At 33.9% G+C, this 27,029-nt stretch overlaps 1 pseudogene; it reads left to right on the top strand.

The window, feature by feature from the left end:
* Nucleotides 1-1,021: 1,021 nt before the first annotated feature.
* On the top strand, nucleotides 1,022-7,711 carry LOC107960144 (cysteine-rich receptor-like protein kinase 10; annotated as a pseudogene).
* Nucleotides 7,712-27,029: the final 19,318 nt, after the last annotated feature.

Below are 27,029 nucleotides of genomic sequence, written 5' to 3'. Positions count from 1 at the left end.
AGAAGTTGTTTTAACAATCTTTTTGATTGTGGGAGCCATCTTCAACCTTCTTCTTGCCATTGATATTCTTTGGAGGGGAGATTAGAGCCGTTTGAAGGGAGTTGTGAGATCTTTCGAGATTTCAAGGCTTCTTAGGACTTATCTTTTAATTTCTTACTGTCAATTCTTTCTTTATTTCTACTTGTGCTGAATCATTATCTAATCTATTTTCTGTTCTTATTGTGTTTTCAGCCTTTTTCTATCTTAAGGAATCAGCCCAAAAATCCCCAATTTCTAGGGTTTTTCCATACTCTTTTTGGGTGAAATTAGATTGTCAAAATTTGGGGAAAACTATCTTGGTGTTCAATTGGGCAGAATCACAATCTCCTTGAGGGTTTCAAGAACCCTAACACTTATTTCTATTCTCAATTTGATTCTTTGCTGATTTGGGGATTTTATTTTAGATCTGAAAATTCAAAAATCTAATCTTTTAATTTTCTGTTTCGTTTCAGATCTAATTGTTTAGGGTTTTCGTAGGAGTTTCTCGTGACTTGGCAACTCGATCTTGGTCCGCGCGCAACCCCGTATCACTTTCCTTATCTTTACCCTTTCCTTCAGTAGCGCCCAATCAAATGGTTGCTCTGGTGAAAGTGGCAAATTCTCTACTAACAGGACATATAGCCAAAACCTTGATCTCATCCTTTCAACCCTACCCTCCAGTGGTTCACAAAATGGAGGGTTTTATAATACCCCATTGGCCGAGACCCTGATAAAATTTATGCCCTTGCCCTTTGTAGAGGAGACATTGCCTCTGGGGTTTGTTTTGAGTGCATAAATTCTTCCATTGAAGGAATTATAAAGCAGTGTCCAAATCAGAAAGAAGCCATTTATTGGGGTCCTGGAATATCATCATCTATATGTATGTTAAGGTATGCAAATAACAACTTTTTCTCTGTTATGGAAGTGATGCCTTCTTTCACTGTGCCTAATCCCAATGACATCTCACCATCAAGACCAATTCAATGAGACTTTTCCTATGTTAATGGAAATCCTCATGAAAAATGCTTCCTCTGGTTCAAAGTTTGCCACTGGGAACATGAACTTCACTGACTCAGAAAAGGTATATGGGTTAGTGCAGTGTACCCCAGATATTTCTGAGACTGATTGTAGAATTTGCTTGCAAAGGGATATGGTTGAACTTTCAGAATGCTGTGGCAAAAAGCAAGGAGGGAGAGTCCTTAGACCTAGCTGCATTGCTTGGTTTGAGTTGTCTTTATTTTATGATTCTAGTTCAATTGATACTCCATCTCCAACCCCATTTGATCCACCATTAACACCTAGTTTCGCCCCTCCTGAAGCTACAAGAAACAAAGGTATGTCTCTATATTTTTGCATCACAAGTTTACAGCATTGTATTGTATCGGAAAGGATATTAGAACTATCTTGCCTTGGATGTCAAGTAGTAAAATGCATCACTTATTCATCACTGTATGAAATTTGGATAATTCCTTCTCTAGGGAGCAAAATGTCAACTGCAAATTGGATTGGTTCAAACTACTGCACATTTAATTTCTATCTCGAACCATTGTAATCGATGTAGTTGTTAGTCATTTTACTTCCATTTGTCGTAGTCTCCATATCGTGCTTTTCTGGCTACTGACATCTCAAATTCGATTGATTCAAACTACATCATTTAATTTCTATTTATCCTAAACATGTTTTTTGCTTTGCAGAAAGTAGGACATTTTGAACCATTGTAATCGTTGTAGTCCCTACTGTAGTTTTACTGGCATTCGTCATAGGCTCCATATCATGTGGCATGTTGTACATGAAGAAAGTGAAGTTAAATCGATCTGGTAGTGCTCTTTCGGATGCATTTATGTGGAGTAACTTGGAAACATAATTAATTATATGAGTTGCTTGTTTCTGGTGCAGATGAAAATTAAAATCCTTACAGTTCACCTTAAGCGTGGTGAAAGCAGCAACCGGTGACTTCCACGATGACAATAAGCTTGGACAAGGTGGATTTGGTTCAGTTTACAAGGTGAACGTTGGACTCTCATCATTATATATATTTGTATAATCTGAGGTTATTGAAAATGATGTTGCATACACTACTAATGCAGAAAAACAGGTTGTTCTTATGCATAAACAGGAACTTATGTTTAGTGTCTCATGTCTTCAGGGAAAGCTTAAAAATGGACAAGAAATTGCTGTGAAGAGACTATCTAAGCATTCTTCACAAGGAGAACTCGAATTCCGGAATGAGATTTTGCTAGTAGCTAAGCTTCAGCACAGGAATCTTGTTAGCCTACTTGGGTTTTGCTTGGAAGGGACCGAAAGGATCCTTGTGTACGAGTATGTTAGCAATGGAAGCCTGGATCAATTTATATTCGCAACAACTTCATTGTTTATAACATATACATTAGTACCTATAAGTTTATCAGAATTGACATCTTAGTTGAATGATTTAGCAGATTCAATTAAGCGTGGCCAATTAAATTGGGAAATGTGTTACAAGATCATATGCGGAATAGCTCGAGGGATCCTTTATCTTCATGAAGATTCTCGCCTCAAGATCATTCATCGTGATCTGAAGGCAAGCAATGTCTTACTCGATGAAGAAATGAATCCTAAAATTACAGATTTTGGCCTGGCAAGACTTTATTCCATGAATCAGATTCAAGGCAATACTCATAGAACTGTCGGAACTTAGCAAGTACGACATCACGACGTTGTTCTTTATACTGTACGCTAATCAAGACTGATATGTGCACCGGAGAGTGCATTCTGTTAGCATTAGCATTAAAAATTATTCTTTTTGATGCTGTTGTGCAGTGGTTACATGGTTCTGGAGTATGCCGTACACGGGCAATTTTCGGTTAAGTGTGACATTTTTAGTTTGGGAGTCCTACTTCTCGAGACTGTGATTGGCAAGAGAAACAGTTGGGTGAATGATTCAGGGGAGATAGAGCACCTTCCAAGCCATGTATGTTTACTTCCGAACTCCCTCCTTTGAAGTACCTGGTCTAATTTTGTTCGTCTTTGTTATGGGAATTTAAGAAACGGTTTTGTAGTTAAAGTCTGTTAAAAGTAGTTAGGATTATCTGTTAGCTGTTAAAGGTGGTTAAGGGACTGCATGTATTAAATATGTGGGTATTCCTATCTCTTAAGTATGAAAGAATGAAAGAAGTTGTTTTGATTCAGTTTGTTCTATACTTCAACATGGTATCAAGAGCCAAGAAATTTCTGGTGTAGTTTTTTTTTCTTTCTTTTCTTCTCTGCTTTCTTTGGTGTTTTTCATGGCTACTGATTCTGTGCCTGGGGTTGATACGTCCTGTCCGTCTGCTGATTCTCGGAATACTGCTCCTTCACCTGGTTCTGGCAGTGTTGTGTCACCCATGATTCACTCCTTCTCCAAGCATGCCACCATCAAACTTACTGAGGCTAATTTTCTTCTATGGAAACATCAACTTTTGTTCATTCTTGAAGGTTATGATCTTGAAGGATTTGTCCAAGGTACTCTTCCAATTCCCTCTCCTCTCCTCTTGTTGCTGGAGTCGATGGTCAGTTAATTGATAACCCATTGTTTCTTGCTCATAAGAAACAAGACAAATTTCTTGCTTCCTGGCTACTGTCCACAGTTTCGGATGAGGTTCTCGTTCATCTTACAACAGCTAAAACTAGTTTTGATATTTGGTCTACTATTGAGAAACAGTTTGGAGCTAAATCCAATCTAAAGGTTTCAAGAATGCGTCATGATTTGTATTCTCTCAAGAAGGTGAATCTCACAGTTAAGGAATATTTGGAAAAGGTAAAACGGTTGAGTGACAGTCTTACTGCTGCTGGAAGTGTCGTTACTGAGCAGGAGCAAGTTAGCATTATATTGGCTGGACTCTCGCTAGATTTTGAGTCTATTCGCGTGATTGCTTTAGCTAGTCCTATGTCTCTCGATCTTCTGACTGAAATGCTTCTTGATTGTGAGGCACGACAGCTAGAATTGTTAGCAGACGTACCTATACAGGCTAATGTGTCTTCCTATTCCAGGAATCCTCATCACTCGAAAAATAATGGTGATTTAAATGGTTATACTCAAGATTTTAGACAGGGCAGTAGAGGACATGATAGGAGTTGGTCTCGTGGTAGGTATCGTGGCAATGGTAGGGGGTGGTCGCGTTCCAAACCCCAGTGTCAACTATGTGGTAAAGTTGGACATGTGGTTCAGTCATGCTATCACCGATTTGATGAGAATTTTTTTGGAGTGGAGTCTAACGACTCAAAAACTGTCAATTACCATCGTTATGAGCAACAGTCTTCTTCTTCTTGTTGCAGCTCCCATACACAACCGTCTCCTTCCTCAGTTCCACAGCCTTCCCGATCTTCTTCAGATTCTTCAACTCAAGCTTGGTATCCTGATTCTGGAGCCACAAATCACATCACTCCTGATGTAACCAATCTCTCAACTGTCTCTCCTTACACAGGTACGGATCGGGTCTCTATGGGCAATGGTGAGGATGTTTCTATAGTGCATTTAGGCTTTTCTTCTATGTTGGCTGGTTCAAGGGTTCTACATCTTAAAAATGTGCTTCATGTGCCTACTGTTTGCAAGAACCTATTGTCTGTTGGACTGTTTGCTAGGGACAATTCAGTTTATTTTGAATTTCACCCCTATATGTGTTTTGTGAAGGATATTCAGACAGGGATGATTCTTCTCATGGGCCACATGCATAAAGGCCTCTACCGGTTTGATGTCTCCCAAGATGGTTCTTCCCAGATGGTGCTACCCAACTCTATGTCTGTGTATCAGGCTCAGCTCTCTTCCACACCTCTGTTGTGGCATAATCGGCTCGGTCATTCGTGCAATAACACCCTTGTTCGAGTATTAAAGAATTGTAATGTTTCTTTTCAGCATAATGGTTTGCCAAGTGTGTGTGCAGCTTGTCAACTCAGCAAATCTCATAGACTTCCATTTAGTGCGTCAAAAACAGTCTATTCTATTCCATTTGAGCTTGTTGTGTCTGATGTTTGAGGACCCGCTCATGTCAAGTCAAATGGTTTCTGCTACTATGTGTCTTTTGTTGATATGCACAGTAGATATACATGGTTGTATTTCATAAGGGTTAAGTCTGAAGTGTTGAACTGCTTTCTTCATTTTCAACAAATGATTCAAGCACAGTTTGGTTACTCTATAAAAATGCTTCAGACTGATTGGGGGGGTAAATATCGCTCTCTGTCCACTGAATTGTTCAAACGTGGTATCCAACAAAGAATTACATGTCCCCACATCTCGGAACAAAATGGTGTGGCTGAACGGAGACACCAACAAGTTGTTGACATGGGCTTAACTCTTCTGGCTCAAGCATCAATGCCTCTAGAATTCTGGTCTTCTTCATTTTCTCATGCAGTCCATGTAATCAACAGGCTACCTACACGTATTCTCTAAGGGTCCCTATGAAAAACTGTATAAAGAGCTGCCTGACTACTCTCGTTTGCGAGTTTTTGGTTGTGCCTGTTTTCCTTACTTGCAGCCATATAATCAACACAAACTTCAGTTTAGGTCCAAGTGTTGTACGTTTCTTGGTTTTGGACCGAATCACAAAGGCTATAAGTGCCTCGATGACACTGGTCGTGTGTTTGTGTCTCGCCATGTTGTCTTTGATGAGACTCAGTTCCCGTTTCAGCAAGGGTGTTCTTCTCGAACTCTAGTTTGTCCCAAGGAGCAACCTCGTCAGCAGTCTCGTATTCCTGTTGTTACAGCACCAGCTTCTAACTCTCATTTTGGTTCTGAAGCTGGCCCACTCACCTCATCTTCAGTCGCACCTCCTACATCAGTTCCTTCTAACCATGATTCTCATGTTGATCGTGTGTCTTCCTCTCCTCCAGCTTCTGAATCCTCACCTTCTTCTTCTTCCATCAGGCCAGCTGTGAATAATCATCCAATGCAGACTCGGTCTAAATGTAGCATTTATAAACCGAAAGTGTTCTCATCAGCGGTGGCTGTGAAGGAACCAGCTTCCATACATGGAGCTTTTTAGAGTCCTGAGTGGTCAGCTGCTGCCCAAGCTGAATATCAAGCCTTGCTTGCGAATCGTACATGGGACCTTATGCCCTTACTTGCAGGCAGAAGAGTAGTAGGGTGTAAGTGGATATTCAAAGTGAAGAAGAATGCTGATGGTTCTATAGCACGATACAAGGGTCGGTTAGTGGTTAAAGGCTATCTCCAAGAAGCCGGTATTGATTTTCATGAGACTTTTAGTCCGGTGGTGAAGCCTACAACAATTCGGGTGGTTCTGTCAATAGCATTATCCATGGGATGGTCTCTAAGGCAAGTAGATGTCAATAACGCGTTCCTTAATGGTGATTTAAATGAGGACATATACATGGTGTAACCACCAGGTTTTGAACAAGTAGGGGTTAATGGCCAGCAGCTGGTGTGCAAGTTAAAGAAAGTGTTGTATGGACTTAAGCAAGCTCCTCGAGCTTGGTTTCACAAGCTGAGGGAATTTCTCTTAACTAGTCAGTTTGACATATCGAAGGCTGATAATTCTCTTTTTATCAGAAAGTCTGGGGATCAGCTGTAGTACGTACTGGTGTATGTAGACGACATCATAGTCACAGGGTCTGATTCAGTTGCTATAAACCAGTTTGTCAAGGATCTTGATCGACAGTTTTCTTTAAAGGATTTAGGGAAGTTGAGTTATTTTTTAGGAATTGAGGTTCATTATACCTCAGATGGGCTGGTTCTCAATCAGAAGAAATATATTCAAGATCTTCTTAAGAAGGCTTCTATGGAAAAGTCTAACAACTCTCCTACATCAATGGTGTCTACTTGTCGACTGTCAGCTCATGAAGGAAGGTCGGTTGACGATGAGACCCTTTTTTGAAGTTTAGTGGGGGCCCTCCAGTATGTGGTAATCACTCGACCGGATATCACTTTTTCCGTAAACAAAGTCTGCCAGTATATGCACCGACCCTTAGATACACATTTTAAAGCAGTGAAGAGAATTTTAAGGTATTTGCAAGGCACATTAGACTATGGTCTGCATTTTCATCAACCATCTAAGTTTGTTCTTGAAGGCTACTCGGATTCAAGCTGGGGGTCTGATGTTGATGACCGAAGATCCACCTCGGGTTATTGTATTTTTCTTGGAGGGAATCCAATCTCCTGGAGCTCTCGCAAACAGCAAGTTGTGTCCCGTTCGACCATCGAAGCAGAATACAGGAGTTTGGCGAATGTCACAGCCGAATTGGTCTGGCTTCAATCGTTGTTGGCTGAATTAAGTGTCTCGGTTCAGAAGAAGTCATTAGTTTGGTGTGATAGCTCCGCTGCAGTTGCTGTAGCAAGTAATCCAGTCCTACATTCAAAATTTAAGCACGTAGAGCTGGATGTGTTCTTTGTAAGGGAGAAGGTAGCGTCGGGTGTGCTTCAAGTTGGTCACGTGCCCAGTGAGGGTCAAGTTGCTGATGTTTTGACAAAACCATTGTCTGCACTACTGTTCACCAAGTTCAGGAGACAGCTTCAAGTTGCTTCATATGAAAGTTAGAAGTGCATGGGGAATGTTATGGGAATTTAAGAAACGGTTTTGTAGTTAAAGTCTGTTGAAAGTAGTTAGGATTATCTGTTAGCTGTTAAAGGTGGTTAAGGGACTGCATGTATTAAATATGTGGGTATTCCTATCTCTTAAGTATGAAAGAATGAAAGAAGTTGTTTTGATTCAGTTTGTTCTATACTTCAACAGTCTTTAAATGCTCAATTCATCTTCATTGCAGACATGGAAAAACTGGAAAGAAGGAACATCTGAAAATCTGATCAACCCGATGCTTCGAAACAGCTCCAACTCGAAAGAAGAAATCATAAGATGCAACCATATAGGATTATTATGTGTCCAAGAACTTGCAGCAAAAAGGCCTACCATGGCTTCAGTTGTTTTAATGCTTAATACCAATTCCTTGAGTCTCCCACTACCACTGCAACCTGCATTTCTTATGTATGGGAACATTTCAGAGGCCGGCCTGTCCACATCTGATGAGAATTTGAGGTCCAATCAGCCAGTGCAATCCACAGATTCAGATGCCACACCATAATGGAAATTTTCTTACTTAAAAAACATAATTTTCCCTGTTTGATGATCAGATTTTTGTTCAGTCAAATCATTGGTGGAATTATTTAAATTGTACAAGCGAAGATGTAATAAAAAAAATTATATAAAGAAATGTCACACCTTCAATTCTTTTGTAAAGTTTAAGAAACTCATTAATAATAGTGGTATCAAATAATTACTCATTTTTCTACTTTGTTTACTTTCATTTTATTTTGGATATTTCACTACTCTAACAATATATAAACCTAAAAACTTTAAATTTTAACTATTAACAAAATAAAATTATGTGATCAATTCTTATTAAGACATCAAAATATTATAAATAATATAGATGCAATTTCATTTTCAACTTAATTTTAATTTAATTAAATTATTTTAAAAATAAATAATTATACTTATTACTCTTGGATAGTACAACCTCACATTTTTTGCCGCCTTCATTGAAAAACCCGAATTAATTAACATACAGATTTGTTGCAATTCGTTGAACTCAGCCATCGATTTCCAATTTCATTAAACCATTTTTTTTTCTCAAGGTGGGCCACAATTTATGAGTGTTTATAGAAAAAATAAAGTTAGGCTGCTTAAAAAATTTCAACAGTGTATATATCTGTCGAATCCTACAACCTGAAATTTGTAAAAAAAACAAAAAAATTAAAACTTTATTGATACAGACAGTGAAAATCATATATCAAGAATAAAATAAAAGGATATTGAAATTCTACTTTTGTAAAATTGAATTTTGGCTAGTTATAAGTTTTTTTCAATAAACCCTAAGAAAAGTTTCATCGTTTGTTTTTCTTTTCAAAATTTTAAATTTTTTATTTTTTAAAAATAATTTTAGTAAAATCAAACTGAGTAGGCAAAATTTATTTCATATGAATGTATATATTTAATATTTTAAGTCTTTACAAATTGATAACATAACTTCATTTCACTAATGTCTAAAAGTTCCTAACCTAAATTATACCCTATAAATTAATTCAGGAGTGATATGGGTTAATGGGATATCCATTCAGTAATATCAATCAATTAACCTTTAATATTCATTTGAATAAATTCTAACACTATGTTTGGATTACATTAAAACTAAAAAAGGGAAAGGAAATGGAAATGGAAATGGAAATGGAAAAAAACTAACACCCTCGTCATTGTTTAAATGGTTTCTTCTATTTGAGCAAAGGAAAAAAAAAAGGAGTTCGAATTTCCTTTACTTTTCATTAAGTTATTTGATTTTAATAGAAGGAAAACTTAGGGAAAGGAAAGGAAAGTTATTTTTTTGTTGAAAAAAATTCGACTTAAGAAAATATTTTTTTAGTTACAGCAAAAGTTTACAAATTTTTCTTAAATCGAGCGTTATAATATTTACAACAATAAATTTAAACCATAATTCTACTTGTACTTTGTGCGAGGCGGACATAAGTCGATCTTGGCACATCATACTTTGGTCCTTCTAAGGGATCAGGTTTGGCATGTTACAAGAAATGCTAGGCACAAATTACAATCAAATCAGTCGCGACAGCAGGGTAACACCTATGCTGAAAAAGGAGGTTCACACCAATTGCCAAGATGGCCACTCTGTGAACATTGCGAATCTAAACATCTTAGGGAATGTTGAAATTTGACTGAAGGATGTTTCAAGTGTGGGTCCAAAGAACACATATTAAGAGACTGCCCAGATCGGTAAGAGAGATCGCAAACTCAGAACTTAACCCCCACACCTGTGTGAGCAGGGGTTCGCAATCGAGGTCGAGATAGAGGCAATGATACAAGAAAAGTTGGAAAACAAACCCTTACACACACTGTTGCCACTCAAGCTGAGATAGGAAGGCTCACACAAGTGTATGGTGATAGGGAACCATACGATTAGGGTACAACGGATGTCATCACAGGCAGGGATTTAAATAGCGGTAGCGACACCGTCCAAAACTACTACTGCCAAAATCGCTATTATGTTTTACAATAAGTTGTGTGAATTTTAAAAAAATTCACGACCGCGATACCCGCAGTGACTGTAACAGCATCCGTTATGTTCGCAGCCGTGACAAACGCAACGCGACTGAAAGCGTGGCCGCGACCGTAATTTAAATCCTTGATCACAGGTACCTTTAGTTTGCGAATTGTTTTATTATTTTCTTTGATTGATTCTGGTTCCACACACTTGTACATTTTGAGTGAACTGGCCAGTGAGTTGGGTATTCTAGTAAGGTACTGATCACGTGATTCGTAACAAGTAATAAATATTTATAATGAAGATCAAACCTAGACTAACTATTATCACGACGAAAAGGCAAGCGCACCTATCGAACAATAGTATAGTAAGGGCAAGACTGGGATATCGTACCCAAAGGAACCAAAAGTACTAGTAATAACTATCTTTTTATTATCTAGCCTAAGAATAAAAAGGGTTTGTTTATTAAACTAATTATTTAAACTAATTAACTGATTTAATTAAAGCAAAGAGAAAATTTGGAAAAAGACTTGAAGAAAAGCAATTGATAAAGACCACACCCAAGGAGGAATCCACCTAGATTTCACTTGTTATCTGACTCTGAAGCAGACGATTTATTCACTTAACTTGTTTCGTAGAGATCCCTAAGTTAAGTTATTATCCCTATTCAAGACTAATAACGTCTAATCCCTAGATTGAATAACCGAGACTTTTCTCTAATTAACACTCTAGGGTTGTATTAACTCGATCTATGGATCCCCTTATTAGGTTTCACCCTAATCTGGCAAAATCTCGTAACCCTATTTCTAGGCGTTCGATCAACTCCGCTTAATTATGTCAAATCTACTCTTAGGCAGGGTCTATTCACCTCTGCATAAGCACATCAAATTATGAATTAATACCCGGAATATTAACTCAAACATTAAGAACACATAATTAAGAACAAATCAAGTATTTATCATACAGTTCAAATAATAATAACAAGATCCATCATAGGTTTTATCCCCCTTAGGTATCTAAGGTGTTTAGTTCATAATAAAATAAGAGTACATCTAAAAAGTTTGAAAATAACAAAACATAAAGAAAACTCTAAAACCCCTGAAGGAATTCTGAGAGAGATCTTCAGTCTTGGAGTAGCTCTGGCTTTTGAGATGGATCGTCTGGCTTCCTTCAAGTAATTCTCGGCGTGTGGTATTGTATTCCAGAAAAGTTTTGGAAAGAGCGGCCTCTTTCTAGGTCACACTTAGGGTGTTTATATAGGCTTTGGATTGACTTTCTTCCTCCCTAAGTACCCTTTTCCGTGTAAAATACAACTCTTTGAAAAAGGGACACGCCCGTGTGCCATGGCCGTGTGATGTGATTACCAAGCCGTATTTGATCCGTTGAATTGCACACGGCCGTGTAGGCTCAATGGCCAGGCCATGTGAATCGTGAAAACCTTGGTCGATACCCCCGAAGGCCACGGGCATGTGAGATGCCCATGTGGCAAGGCTTAGGCCATTTCATCTTCTCGATTTGGTCTCTTTTTGTCCCTTTTCAGCTCGTTTTTTGGCTCCTTTCGACTCTTGGTGCTCTCCTAAGTACAAAACATGAAATAACCGGATTAAGAGCACCAAAATCCACAAACCTAGTAATAAACATCCATAAATATGGTATTTGGGGTATAGATATGTATAATTTGGCGTTTATCAAATACCCCTACACTTAAGCATTTGCTTGTCCTCAAGAAAAATTCTCATTTACTGCTAGAATTGATTCTTCTCAATCACATAATCATTACTGATAATGTTATAAGTTATTCCACAGAAAATCATACAGTGAGAATTCAACTATAGGGGCATTAAAAGCCTCAAACAATCTAAATCGAATACTTTGACAACAAAATTATAGGTAATCTCCTTCCTTCAAGTAATTAACTTTAGTGCTAAATATACAAGAGATGACATCCTCACTAAAGATTCACTCAAATCACTCAAAGTGTTTAAGGTTCAAGATTAAGCACTTGATTGTCTAACATGAAAAGTTATTACCATAGGCTTGCATGAAAATCAAATCTCCACCACTTGTAAATGATATGATATACTAATCAAAAGGTCTTTGCATGGTTGTAATGAGGTTTAGGTTACAGGTATGGATACAAGCTGAAGAGAAAAGGGTTAGAATTGAGATAATTTCAATATATTACCCCATTATCAAAAACTTAATTACTGAACCACAAACAAATATCTAGAACTATTTTACATGAGTTCATGACAACTTTAGCTTGCTGAGAATTACAATAATAATACTGAGTGTTTTTTTTTAAGAACAAATCAAATCGATACAATATAGAAATCATACTTCATGATTCAGTAGCAAAAAATGGTGAACATAGCGAGGCAAAAATATTAAATTCAATCTCGATAAAAAGGGTAAAATTCAGTAGGAGGATTTCAACAATAATGGGTTAATGGGTTAATGATGAGGGTTAATCAATGAAAAAGGGTTAGTAGGCTCAAGGGGTTTCACTAAGGGTTTAATTATGTGGGAAAGTTTTTTATGGAGTAAATGGGTTAAATCCTAAGTGCCTTTATCATCTCAATATATCAAATCATACGTGTGATCTCGATATGTATAATCGAAGCAAGTTCTAGAATAACAGTTCAATGTTGACACACTCAAACCACAAAAGAAGTGAGCAAGAAAGAAAGCTATATGCTCAAAAGGCTAAAAAATCTCACCAAAAATTTGGGTTTTTGATGTCATTCCTGTATACTTAAGATTTCAAGATAATACCTCAATTTAGGAAAATAATATAAAAAATTTTAGTTCTCAAAATATCAACTTATCATGCTCGATTCTTTAAGATCCTATAATCAAATAATCATGCATAATTCCGATAGTCTAATTCATGACATACCAACAATAATTATAGATCAATCAGAATTTATTCGATCAAGATTATGAGAAAATCACTTAAGCACAAGATCAACTTCAGGGATTTGAGAATAATGCAAAAAGTTAGGTTTCATGTTCACCCCCCACACTTAATATATATATTGCCCTCAATGTACAAAGATATATTATTCAAAATAAAGAAAATCATAAGAGGAAGGGAGGTGAAACTCCCTATTATATGGATGTGGAGTTTGATTCTGAGGATGGAGTGTTCGGGGAAAGTGATGGCTGCCATTGTTCTTGGCTAGATAAAGAAATTAGGTCGTTGAACATGGCACTCGTGAGGTATTATTTCCTAACAGCTTTGCTTGGAAGTTTGTAGAATCATGAAGAGCTTATTAAGAGTTGGTGTGGAAGAAAGCGTAGTGGAATTACTTGTTAGAAATACCAGAAAGTGGAAAAAGTAAAATTTACTAAAATAGATATGTCTTTCAAAATAAAATAATAAAATTGAAATGAAAATAAAAATCAAAAGTGAAATAAAAATAAAATAAAGAAAATAAAAATTAGAATAAATAAAAAAATAGGAGGATTCAATGATCCTCGTCGGTGGGGCCCTCAGGTGGTGGTGCTGGAGTGGTGATGTGGAAGTGTTGGCACAGTTGCTGCATCATGGCCTGCATATCGTCCATCTGTCGGTCCTGTCGTTGATCTCGCTCGTGGATCATCTCGAACTGTGTGGGCACCATTCATATAACTTTTGGCTCAATAACATACATAAGAATATATTTCCATTTTACTTTCCAAGCTTAACTTCTAATGTCTACTCGACTTTAAGCCTTAAACATAAATTATTTGTCAATCAACTATATTCAAATAGATTCAATAGATTGCAGTACAGTTATCATACACATATCAAGACATTATCAATTACGTACTAAATGTGACTATTCAAAACTTACCTCGGATATACTTGAACGGTTGCCGAAAGGCTACTCAATTACTTTCTCTTTTCCCCTATCCAACTTCGACCCTCTTTGCTCTTGAGCTTAAATTCAAAAATTTTAAACTAGTCATTATTCGACTATTCAAGCATTACTTCAGAAATATAATATATATATTCGACTTTCACACATATAGATCATAGTAAGTTTATAAGAAAACATTAAGCAACTCATTAACAAATTTTTATCAATGTTTACCACATAATCACAAATTCACAATAAGCTGTCTTCCTGAGCAACAGTCACCAAATTATTTATAACTGGAGCTATGAAACTCCAAATCAATTTCCGTAAAATTTCCCTGAAAATAGACTCATATATATTTTATCCATAAAATTTTCAGAATTTTTAGTTTGGCCAATCAATACCAAATTTTTCTTAAAATTTCCCCTGTTTCACTGTTTGACTAATCTGACCACCCTTTACTACGAATCAAATTTCTAATTGTTCAGAAGTCAAAATATGTTCTCGTTGATTCATTTGAAACTAGACTCATTAATCTTTAATTACATAGTTTATTCAGCTTCTAACTCCACTCTCACAATTTATGGTGATTTTCCAAAATCACATTACAGCTGCTGTCCCAAGCAAATTTACTACAATTTACTATTTCACAACTCTTTGCATTCATATTATTTAAACATGTATATCACCAATCAATTTCATCACATATCTATAATTTCACTTAAGCATAATCTCAATCCAAATATATCCATTGTCCATATATCAAGCTTACTTAGCTATTTATAATTTATTCATATCATTAACCAAATATAGTTATGCAACCAAAACACAAATTATACATACCGTATACTATGCATATCAAAATAACTCCAACCATGATCTGATATAACCGAATTTAAACATGAAAATTAAGCCATTTTCGAACTCCTATAGCTCATTCGGCATTTACAAAATCATACCATTAGAATTCATGTACAATACCGAACCTTTAGACATTCAAACATCTACCCTATTCTTTTCAAATCATCTAAACGACAATACTCACATTTTAGCATTTAACTACAAAACATTTATTCAAGTAACTAAACAAGTCCAAGTTCAGCTATTACACATATAAATACTATCAAAAATTTTTAACTAGTTCAAACTTCTCTCATCAACATTTATTCATCAAAACATAAAGAAAATAATAAAATCTCTTCATTAACAACCATGGCCGAATGCTCCATTCACCACCCAAATCCAAAATTTTAACATGGGCTAAGTAAGGAACTTAGTTACTAACTTAAAATAAGCTAAAATTTCAAAATCTAACATGAATTACTAACCTTGTTTTAAGCTTAAGATGGCCGAATGCTATATCCCCTTTTCTTCTTTAAAGTTCGGATACTAAGGAAGAAGATGAAACCAACATTTTGTTTTTCTTTTGTTTTTCTATAATCCTTTCTTAATTTACTTAATTTTTTTTATTTCATAAATTAAACCATTACCATATAATATTATTATACAACACATATTTTACTTCTTATCATGGCCGGCCACTATAACTAAAGTGGGATATTTGACATGCAAATCCACTTATTTACACCATCAATTATTTGGCCTCTACAAAAATAACCTATCATATTTCAAAATGTCTCATATAAGCCTTATTTAATAAATTTTACATACAAATGACAAAATCAAAGCATGAAACTTTCACACATGCATTTTCACATATAATAAGCATAGAATATAACGGTTAATTATTTTTGTGACTCGATTTTGTGGTTCCGAAACCATTTTCCGACTAAGGTCAAATTAGAACTGTCACAGACTCACACATTGAGATATATTTGATGCATACGCATCTAGGACCTTTATGTCCTTCAACACCGTGTAGAACATTTCTTTTTCTTTCTTCGACATTGCAAAAAATGAGGCGACAACTTATATTTCCTATTCAAAAGTACTTGGGGATAAAGTTCACGTTGAATTCCCATGTCAATTAGATCAAGTTGACTCTGAATATTGTCTTTAAATTTTCTATCGACATTCAGAATTGTCCCAATGATGTTCTCGCAAACATTCTTTTCAATATGCATGATATCAAGATTGTGTCGCAAAATGTGATGCTCCCAATAAGGAAACTCAAAAAAATACTTTTTTTCTTCCAAAAGTCTGCCTCATTAGGATCATCGTCTTCATCAGATTCATCATCAATCTCCCCATCAACATTGTCGACATACGCCTCCCTCGGTCTTCTCTTTGTTTGCGTATTGTGTGGTTGATTCATCTTCCCATAACTGAAGTTGATATCTTTTAACATAAACAAGATTTCCGATCCAATGGTCTGCTCAGGAGCTTATCTGAACTCTTCAGTTCCATCAAATGTGTCCTCTGAAATCTAAATCTATGATTTCCATCTAACCACCGATGATGTCCTATATAAGAGAACTTTTTCCCATTATATAACCACTTCGAACATGTTTGCGCCGCACAACAAAGACAAGCATAACATCTTTTGGTACTCCAACTAGATAAATTGACATAAGCTGGGAAATCATTAATAGCCCATAACAAGGCTGCACGTAAATAAAAATTCTCTTTTCTGAAGACATCGTATGTTTTAACACTCGGCCATAATTGTTTCAACTCTTCAATAAGTAGCTGCATATAAATGTCAATATCATTTCCAGGACCTTTCTCTCCAGGGATAATCATAGATAAAATAAAAGAAGATTGCTTCATGCAAATCCACGGAGGCAAATTGTAAGGAACAAGTACTACAGGCCAAGTATAAAAGGATTAAATCCGTCAGCTGCTAGCCCAAGCCTTACATTCCGAGGATCGCTTGCAAAGCTTGGAAATTTACTGTCAAATGATTTCCAAGCTAAAGAATTCGTAGGATGCCTTAATAATCCATCATCGATTCGTTGATCATGATGCCACCTTATTGACTCGGTTGTCTTTGACAACATAAAAAACCTTTAAAGCCTTGGTATTAGTGGAAAATATCGCAAAATCTTGACTGGCTTCTTTCTTAACTGTGCCTCACCTTCATCCGCATTCACATCTTCTGTTTTCCTATTCATCCAACGAGAATTATCGTAAACATGACAAGACAGTTGGTTTTTCTGATCACTCCAGTACAACATGCAGTCATTTGGACAACTATGAATTTTCTCGTACCCAAGGCCTAAATCTTCTATTAGTTTCTTCATATCTTGACAAGACTGAGGGATTTTTGCAAACGGAAACATATCTCTTAAAAACTCTAACAGTATTGTAAAAAAGTTTCCGGTCCATCCTCTTAAACATTTTAAGTGAAATGGACGAATGTAAAAGGAAAATTTCGGATATTTTGATCCCTCAAAAAGTTTTTCATTCATTTTATTAAGTAACTTGTAGAACTTCGCCGCTTCTTCATTTGGCTCGTCATCAGGTACACTTCTTCCCATTTCAGTAAAAACATTTCCACCAATATTACAATCATCGGATGCAATAAAGTCAGGTGGAAACTGTTGCAAACCATGACTATGCATATTAAATACATCCTGCAACATACCTTTTATGTCATCTTGTCTAACATAGTGATGGTAAGCAGTATGAGGATAAGTCGGATTAGATGTTCTACTAGGTGTACACTCTCCATGGAAAATTCATTTGTATACCCTCTGAATAAAGCCATCAACAATTAGATGTTCGTAGACAACTTCACGAAAATGCCAATTGATGTTGCCACACTTTTTACACGGGCAAAGAATCATATTCTCTTGGCTTGCATTTTGAAATGCAAAATTTAGAAAAGTTTGTACTCCATTTTAATAGTCGTTGCTTACCCTTGACAAATTCATCCAACTCTTATCCATTTCGTTGTTCTTGAAGTCTAAAGTTGACAATATGATATTTATTTATGTCAATTATGTAAAATAGGTAAGTTATGAAAATTAATGTAAATCATGTAAATTATGTAAGTTATGAAAATTATGTAAATTATGTACATTATGTAAATTATGTAAGTTATGTAAATTATGTAAATTATGTAAGTTATGTAAATTATGTAAGTTATGTAAGTTATATAAGTTATGACATTTATGATATGATATATATTTATGTATTATGTAAGTTATGTAAGTTTTGATATGATATATATTTATAAGTTATGTAAGTTATGTATGTTATGTGAGGTATGTAAGTTATGATATGATATACATTTATGTAAGATATGTAAGTTATGTAATTTTAAAGAAATGAAAATGAAAATAATGTAAATTGAGTAATATCTGTATGGGCATACATTTGTATTGTCAAAAGAAGATTTCACCATTTCACTAATATACACACCCCAACTCAGTTCAACATTTTCATTGTTTTAAAAAAATTTAATCTAACGCAAAACTCAAACTTTAGTATAAGCCAGTATGATTGTTATTTTTAAATAAAATAGACTTAATGAAATAAGGTTAAATTGGATTTATGTTCATATTTGGCAGCAATGGAGATGTACTATCAGCAAGCCATTCTTTTGATTATTTTTCATATTCTTTACATTTACAATCATGCCTGGAAAATATTTAAATTTTATTTCGCATAAGCATGCTAAAATTTAAGAGAACACTAACCTTAATAAGCTTCCCAAAACAGTAGGTTCAACACCAAGCTTCAATCCAAATGTTAAATCTAGCTGCACCCTTATTCTCTTCTCTAGCTTCAAGCATATACCTAACATTTTCCATGAAAATACTACTTTCTCAAATGTTAATCCATGTATATAATTTGATCACAAATTATTAAATTTATTAATATATTATGAGTCATTCATAACTTAACAAGATCAAGATTTAAAATATAATATTACATATAATTAAAAAATCGTATAATCTTATTATTTTTATATGGAAAATTTCTCCCCATTCAATGATTGAATGACTACCTTTTTGCTGTTTCTAGAGTCGCAATTCCCTTTATAATTTTGTCAGTAGGATCCATAATCTATCACTTTAATTGATTGGTTACCATAGAAACCAAAAGATATACAAGTAAATAATAAAGTTGCTTCAATATACGCTAAGATAAATATTATTTCACTTAAAAAATTTATGATATGATATATATTTAACATTAAGATAAATATTATTTATTGAAATCCAACCAATACAAATATTCAACTATTACTTGAAATTCTCAAGTCATTTCTCACGAGCATACATTAAAAACAACGCAAATGACTGATATTAACGCGACATATATTACTACGCTGCAAGCACAACACAATAAGTATCACAAGCAGGAGGTTGATCCCAAAAAGTTGAAAATTTTATATTTTACTCCTTTTATATGTTTAAATTATTTGTACGTTTAAGCGAGGTGCACGCATGGGTAAATCTAACAATCTCCTCACCAAAAAGTAATCAATAGTAGAGGCTGAATTATAGGTACCATTTACTATTGTGATCAATCATTAACATACCTTACGGTTTGCAAGTTCATATTAATACAATATTTAAAAATAAACAATGTGATGTAATTGGCTATCACATCATCATCATCTTATAGCCAATTTCTCTAAAACCTTTCAGTGTAGTTGTAACTCTTGTACTTGTTATAAATATTACCACATTAATAACCCATAACACGAAATGAAATCTAGCACAACTATATAAAATAAAAAAGGGAGATCTCAATTCGCATACAATGTGCATTTGGGGCACTTAGCAACCTTAAAGATGAGAAGGCATGATTAATTTGTTAACTTAAAGAATGTTTATTACTATCCTTCATTTAAACTCCGATCAACCCTTCCTAAACTCCAGAAAGCCATTTTCACTTAAAACATCTTCACTTTTTCATAAACTATGATATACACTACCGAACCTCCGCAAAGCCATTTTCCATTACTCAAAATACCTTCTTTGGACAGCATAAATCCATCAATAGTAGGATATAAACAAGACAAATTAACAGCATTGTTAAGTCAAATTAAAATAAAAACAATTCCTGAAGATCTAGCTTTCGACAGAATTAAAATTTAGCAATTGAACAGCAGGATTTTCCTCAATTTCGGATAGTTTTAACATGCTCCAAATGGATAGCATTAAATCATAAAAAATAGGACGACATCATTGTGTAATACAACAACATTTTGGATAGGTATAAATCATACCAATACAGATAGAAATAAAACTACACTAACTTGGACAGCAACAGAATTTCATTAACTCGGACTGCACTGAACTTATTCCAATTCGGACAACAAATAACTCATATAAATTTGGACAACTTTACAACTACATTAATTCAGAAAGAATGAACATCCTACAAATTTGAATAGCATTTAATTTCATGAATTTAGGCAGTATTCAACAAATTTGGACAACATTAACATGTATTAACCAAACAACATTAATCTAACCAAATCTTGAACAGCATTCAAACATGTAATATATGAACCTAATTTACCCAAGTCAGCCACAAAATTTAAGGACATTTACTTCCATTGAATGAAGACTTTTCTTTTGGTACCTCCAAAACTAAAACATCAACACTGGTATGATGAATTTTTTAGCATGAAAATAAAAAAACGAGTCTAAAGAGAACTTACCAGAATTTCTTTCAAACCGTTCCTAGCTTCAAATGTGCTCCTTCCCCCTTCTTACTACCGCTTCCCCCCTCTCCTTTAGCTGAACAAAATCAGTCTTGTTAGAAAAAGAAACATTTACTAGGGATTTTGGATTTCAAATTGGGGAAAAATGGGTGATTACTTTAAGGATTCGGATTAAGGATGTAACAGCCCGATTTTGGGCCTAGTGGGAACAATGGTTTTGGAACACTAACCTGAGGTTAGATAAAATATTTTTTTATTATTTTATGTGTTATGGCATGATTATATGAGTGCATGAAAATTTTGGTGAAATAATTTTAGCGATTGCATGCTTAATTGTGAAAAAGGACTAAATCGCATAAAGGGTAAAAGTTTTATTTTTCTAGAAAATGGTGTTAAATAACTAGAGAATCATAATTAGGTGTCTTTAAAGGGCAAATAGACCCATTTCAATAGGGGTGGCCGGCCATAGGGACAAAGATGAATAAAAAAATCAAAATTTGGTGGAGTTGGTAGCTTATTTTGACTAGAAATAAGATAAAATAAAACAAAAAGGACTTCATCTTTTATCATTCATCTTCTCCACCAAAATTACCAGCAAGAAATGGAATTTTAAAGCTTGAAACTTTCATCCATTAAGTTCTCTCATAAGTAAGTGATTTTGATGACTTTTCTTGATAATTTTTGTACTTTTGGGACCCTTGTAGCTTAATTTAGCTAATGGAAGGACTATTTTGCAAAATGGTTGAGAGTCTAGGGTTTAGCCATGAGATCAATCATGTTTGTTGCTGAAATTTTATAGAAGAAAATGAATCATGGTTGTTAAATAAACAACTTTTGTGAAAGATTACAAATGTGTGAAATAATTGAAATTGTGAGTTGTTAGTTTTAGCTAGGCTTGGTTAATGTGGAAATTTGATGAAAATCGATTTACGAGCCTAGGGGTAAAATCGCAATTTTGTAAAAGTCTAGGGGCAAAATGGTTATTTTTCCAAAATAAGAATTATGAAATGCATTGATTAATATGATGATTAAATTAGTGAATTTTTATCATTTTAGATTAAGAAATATGAAATCTGGACCTAGACCGAAGGAAGGCTAAGCTAGTAGATTAAATCCAACTAGTCGTCCACTTTTTGTATACCGAGGTAAGTTGTATGTAAGTAAGACAACTTTATCGTTATTATGTGTTGAATGATTGATTTTGCATAATATGGTTGAATATGCTTATGAATAATGCATGATGAAATTAATGTGGTAAATTTCCAGTTGAACCTAGAAATAGATTGGATATCCATGCCATGACGTTTGGGTGATATGTGCGCTAGTGTAAGACCATGTCTGGGACATGACATCAGCCACGTTATGAGAGCCAATGTAAGACCATACTTGGGACATGGCATCGGCCTCGATATGTGAGCCAGTGTAAGACCATGTCTGGGACATGGCATCGATAATTTACCCTTTCGTGTGAGGCTTATCAGATATCCTTTAGTATTCCAAATGATTTCACAGGCTATATAAAAGCTTATGATAAAAATATGGAATGATATAATCATGTTGTGAGTGGTACAAGTTCTTATTCGAAACTCAAGAGATATGAGTCTAGTTAGGTTTCCTTATTGGTAAGAATGACATGAGTAAGTTCTAGCTATGAAAATGATTTTGGGATGATTTTGTAGTCTTTGGCTTATACTTGTGATATATAAGCATGTAGTGATATTTACCTTTGTTCACTCAAGAATGTTGTGTTGATTTATAATATGCTATGTGTTTAAATATGCATGGTTGATGTTGTTACTTATTTATATGCAACTTACTAAGCTTTGTGCTTCCTCCTTCTCTTTTCCATTTTCATATAGTGCCGTCAAGCTAGCATCGGGAATCAAGGGACGTCGGAGGCATCATCACACTATCACCTGAAGCTTTTGGTATAGCTAGTTTAAATGTTTTTAGTGTGGCATGTATAGGGACTTGATCTTTTGTTTAGTGTCATGTTAGTTTAGCCACAAGTGTTAGCTCATATGGATGTGATATTCATTTTGTATAGGCCATTAATGTTGGCTAATATTGATTATTATTAAATGCATTTGATGAAAATCCTCATGGTTGTGGCTATTTTGGTTATGTATGTTTATACTTGGATTGATTATGTTTGATGTTGTGTAAGTTGGTGAAAGTAAGGGTGGAAAAAAGGCTTGGTAGATAGCCTTATTTTTGTCCACACGGGTAGATAAATGGGCGTGTGTCTAGATCGTGTGTGACACACGGCTTGCCCCATTGGCGTATGGTAAGGCCGTGTGTCCCCTGCACCTAAAGTTGGCAAAACAGAATGCCCAATAGCAACCATACGGGTGGAGACATGGCTGTGTGTCTCAACTGTATGGAGGACACGGCCTAGTACACGGGCGTGTACCATGGCTGTGTACCCTTAAAAGGTTGCTGACGTCAGAAACAGAATGTCAAGGTTTTGGTACACGGGCTTAGATATGGGTGTGTCATGGCCGTGTGAGGGACACGAGTCATGGACACCAGCGTGTGCCAAGCCGTGTGAAAATCCCTGTAAGTTCGAATCGAGAAATAAATTTGTAGAGCTAGGGACACGTGTGTGTCCCGATATGTTTAGGCTGTGTGAGCCATATGGGCCTTCAACATGGCCATGTTAAGAAGACACACAGGCGTGTCGCCCTTCCACACGGGCGTGTACCCCACTAGGAAATGTATGTTTGCATGTGTTGAGATAGGTAGCGCCTCGTACTCTATTCTGGCGTCAGATACGAGTAAGGGGTGTTACAAGAGAAAAATGGGGAAATGAACTGGGGAGAACGAGGAAAATGAATAAGTCGGGTGTGGGTAAAAAAGAAGAGAGCAAAACGACGCCATTTAGCCCAAAATAAATTAACCTTTGCGGCATTTTTCTCTTAACGCCACTAAAGGCAAACCTATTGCGGTGTTTTACCTAAAACGCCACTAAAAATCCAACAAAACGACACCGTTTTGATATAAACAAAATAACCTTTAATGGCGTTTATACCCTAGCGCCGCTAAATCCAACCTATTAAGGCATTTTACGAAAAACACCACTAAGAAATCCAATAAAATGGCCTTTGATACTACTAAATATTTAAAGATTCAATCAAATTTTCTTCTTTGTTTCTATCTTTGAAAGGTTTCTATATTTAATTTGTAAAATTTTATAACTTTGTACGAAAATAATTTTAAATAATACGAAAACTCGAGCTGGATATGTCTTCCATATCAATCTGTTACTTTTTTTTATTTATTTATCAATTTTTTTAAAATCTAATATTTAAATATATCAAATGGTTTAAATTAAATATTTTTAAATATAAAAGCATTAATTGATTGTATAAAATTTCATCATTTAACAAATCTCAAGTAAACCTTAAATCTTACACCATTTAATATATGTAAAGTTTATCTATTATCTCTTAAATAATTTAAACTATAATCATAATTTTAATATATTAAAATTAATATTATCTCTTTTACAATTATATAATAAATTATTTAATATATAAATTACAAAACACTAATTAATCTAAACCTTAAACCCCTAACCTTATCCCTTAAACCCTAAATCTCTAACACTTAACCCCTAACCCCTAAACCTTAAATCCCAACTCTTAAACCATAAACCATAAACCATAATCCCTAAACCCATAATCCATATACCTTAAAATTGTAACTCCTAAATCTTAAACCCTAAACCATTACTATAAACCATAAACCCTAAACTATAATGATAATTAATTCAATATTTTAAAATTAATATTATCTCTTTTACGATTATATAAGAAATTATTTAATATATAAATTAAAAAACAATCAGTCATATACCCAAAAAACTTTAAAATTATTTTAAAAATAGTATTTTAAATTTTTTTCATTTTTAACAAATATTTTTCTATGTTTTTAATTTCAAATTTTTTTCAACATGTCATTATTTTTTTGAAGAATTTAAATATTCAATAAAAAAATTGTATTTTAATTAATATAAATAAACCAATTAAATAATAAATAGACAGATAAAATATTTTTGCGACGTTTTTTAAAAAGCGTCGCTAATGCCACTAACGCTCAACATAAAACGATTGCGTTGTGCTTACTTTTTTTTTTGCGGCGCTTTTCAGAAAGCGCTGTTAATGGTCAACCTATAGCGGCATTTTTTTAAAAAGCATCGCTAATGCTCGATCTATAGTGGCATTTTTCAAAATGCTGCTAGTGCCACTAAAGCTTAACATAAAATGACGGCATTGTGCTTAATTTTTTTGTGGTATTTTTCAAAAAATGCCGCTAATGGTCTACCTATAGCGGCATTTTTTAAAAAGCGTCACTAATGCTTGATCTATAGCGGCGTTTTTTATCCAAATGTCACTAAAAGCCTGTTTTGTTGTAAAATTAATCTTTCACATATTTAGTTTATGTGCTTTTCTAGTTAGGTGTGATTATAAATTATGATTTCTTGTTTCTTCTTGTTATTTTTAGAATATAGTTTTTTTATTTAAAAATAAATATTTGGTTAAAATATTTAGACCGTTACAATTTCCATGCATGTGTTTTAACTTCATTTTTTAAAAAAAAAAATTTGTTTAGATTTTTTGTTACCTAGTTTTAAATAGAGGTGTTCATGGGTTGGGCTACCCGGTCCGGTCCAAAGGTCCGCCCGAAATGTGGGAGGGTTTGAGAAAAATATAGGCCCGAAAAATGGGCTTGGACAAAAAAATAAGGCCCATTTAAAAAATTGGCCGGGCCTCGGGTAAGGTATTTTTAGCCTGGGCCCGGCCCGAATTCACTAAAGGACAAAAATCTGTATTTTTTTAAATTTTTGAATGTTATTTTCTTGTTGTTTTTCTCCCTATTTTGCTAACAATTTACTATTATGTTACTACTATTTTGTTGTTATTGTTTGGATATTGTATAAAACTTATTTTATTGTTAATTTTCTTATTATTTTAAAGGCATTTGTTAATTTTTTTATTACTTTAGAGCCATTTACTTGTTAAGTTGCATTTATCTTAGTGTTATTTAAGTCTACATATTTTTTAAATTTTATTTTCAATTTGTTGGGAAATATTTATTTTTGATGTTTTTAGTATTTTTGATATATTATATATATTTAAAAATATTATAAAATAATATAAAAAATTAATACGGATGGGCCGGGCTGGGCTCGAGTTTTAATATTTTTATCCGGGTTGAGCTTGGGAAAAATTTTAGGCCCGTTTTTGGGCCCGGCTCGACCCGAGCCTAATAAATGAGCATGATTTTTTAGTTGAGCCCGACCCAAATCTGGCTCGGCCCAATCATGAACACCTCTAGTTTTAAACTTTATTTTTATTTTTAAAAGAAGTGAGAGTAGTTTGTCGGAAGTTTTTTTTAAACAACATGCAACTGTGTTTATTTTTAAATTTTCAACAACATACAACATTTACTATTAACCCTTATGTTTTGTGGATGTTTCATTAGTAGTAGTATTTTAATTTGATTAAATTTAGTTTTTTATTTTTTAAATCGGTCAATTTTAGTTTTTATATATTTTTTTTATTTTGAAATTTTAGTGTTAACTCAAATAGTAGCGGTTAAATATGTTTTTGTTAATTTTAATTATTAGTCTTGTACTATGCGTACAATTATAGATTTAGTCTATACTTTTCAAATGAATCATTCTAAGCCCTTATACTTTCTGATTATGAAATTTTAATCATGATGTAAATATTAGTTGTTAATCCATTAACTAGATTTTTAGTGAGTAATATGTGAAAATAACAAGCTAGCATGGCATATTACACATGATAATACTTTTGTCATATCAGATTTTAAAAATAGCAAAACTTAATGAATTTAACCGTTATCGTTTATTGATGATTGAAATTTTAAAATTTGAAAAGTATAGAGACTAAAAAAGATCAAATTAAATTACATAGATTAAATCGACAACTTTCAGAAAGTACATGGACTAATGTTAGAATTTAACTTATTTTTTATTTTAGTAAAAATTCTAAAAATTATATTATAATAATATTGAAGAAAGTAAACAATCCGTTGTTAAAATTAAAGTTGGCAAAACAGGCCTGAACTCAAATGTTCGATCATACATTTTTTTTTATGATCCCTAACGGTCCAAGTTCGTAATGATACAAGCCTATAATAATTTGAGCTTGAACCCGATATATATCCAATCCAAAACTAAAAAACTTAAATTTATAACTAAATATACATTAATAGTTAATACAATTATATGATTGTATTTAAAATAAAAATAAACTATAAATCAATAAATGATAAATATTTAATTTATGAAAATATATTTATAAATATTATGTAATTATATTAACAATTTATTAACAATAAAAACAATTAATAATAATTTTTTATTTTATATTATAAATTAAAAAATGGATTATGAGGATAAATATTTTTAATAAAATTGTTATATATGTATAATAAATATAAAAATTTAATAATTATTCAAATTTATAAAATTTAAATTTATTGATTATATTAAAATATTAATTTAATAATATAATAATTCAAATAAAATAAAT

This window comes from Gossypium hirsutum, chromosome A10, assembly GCF_007990345.1.
Source record: "Gossypium hirsutum isolate 1008001.06 chromosome A10, Gossypium_hirsutum_v2.1, whole genome shotgun sequence".
NCBI lineage: Eukaryota > Viridiplantae > Streptophyta > Magnoliopsida > Malvales > Malvaceae > Gossypium > Gossypium hirsutum.
This window is presented reverse-complemented; position numbering and strand designations above follow the sequence as displayed.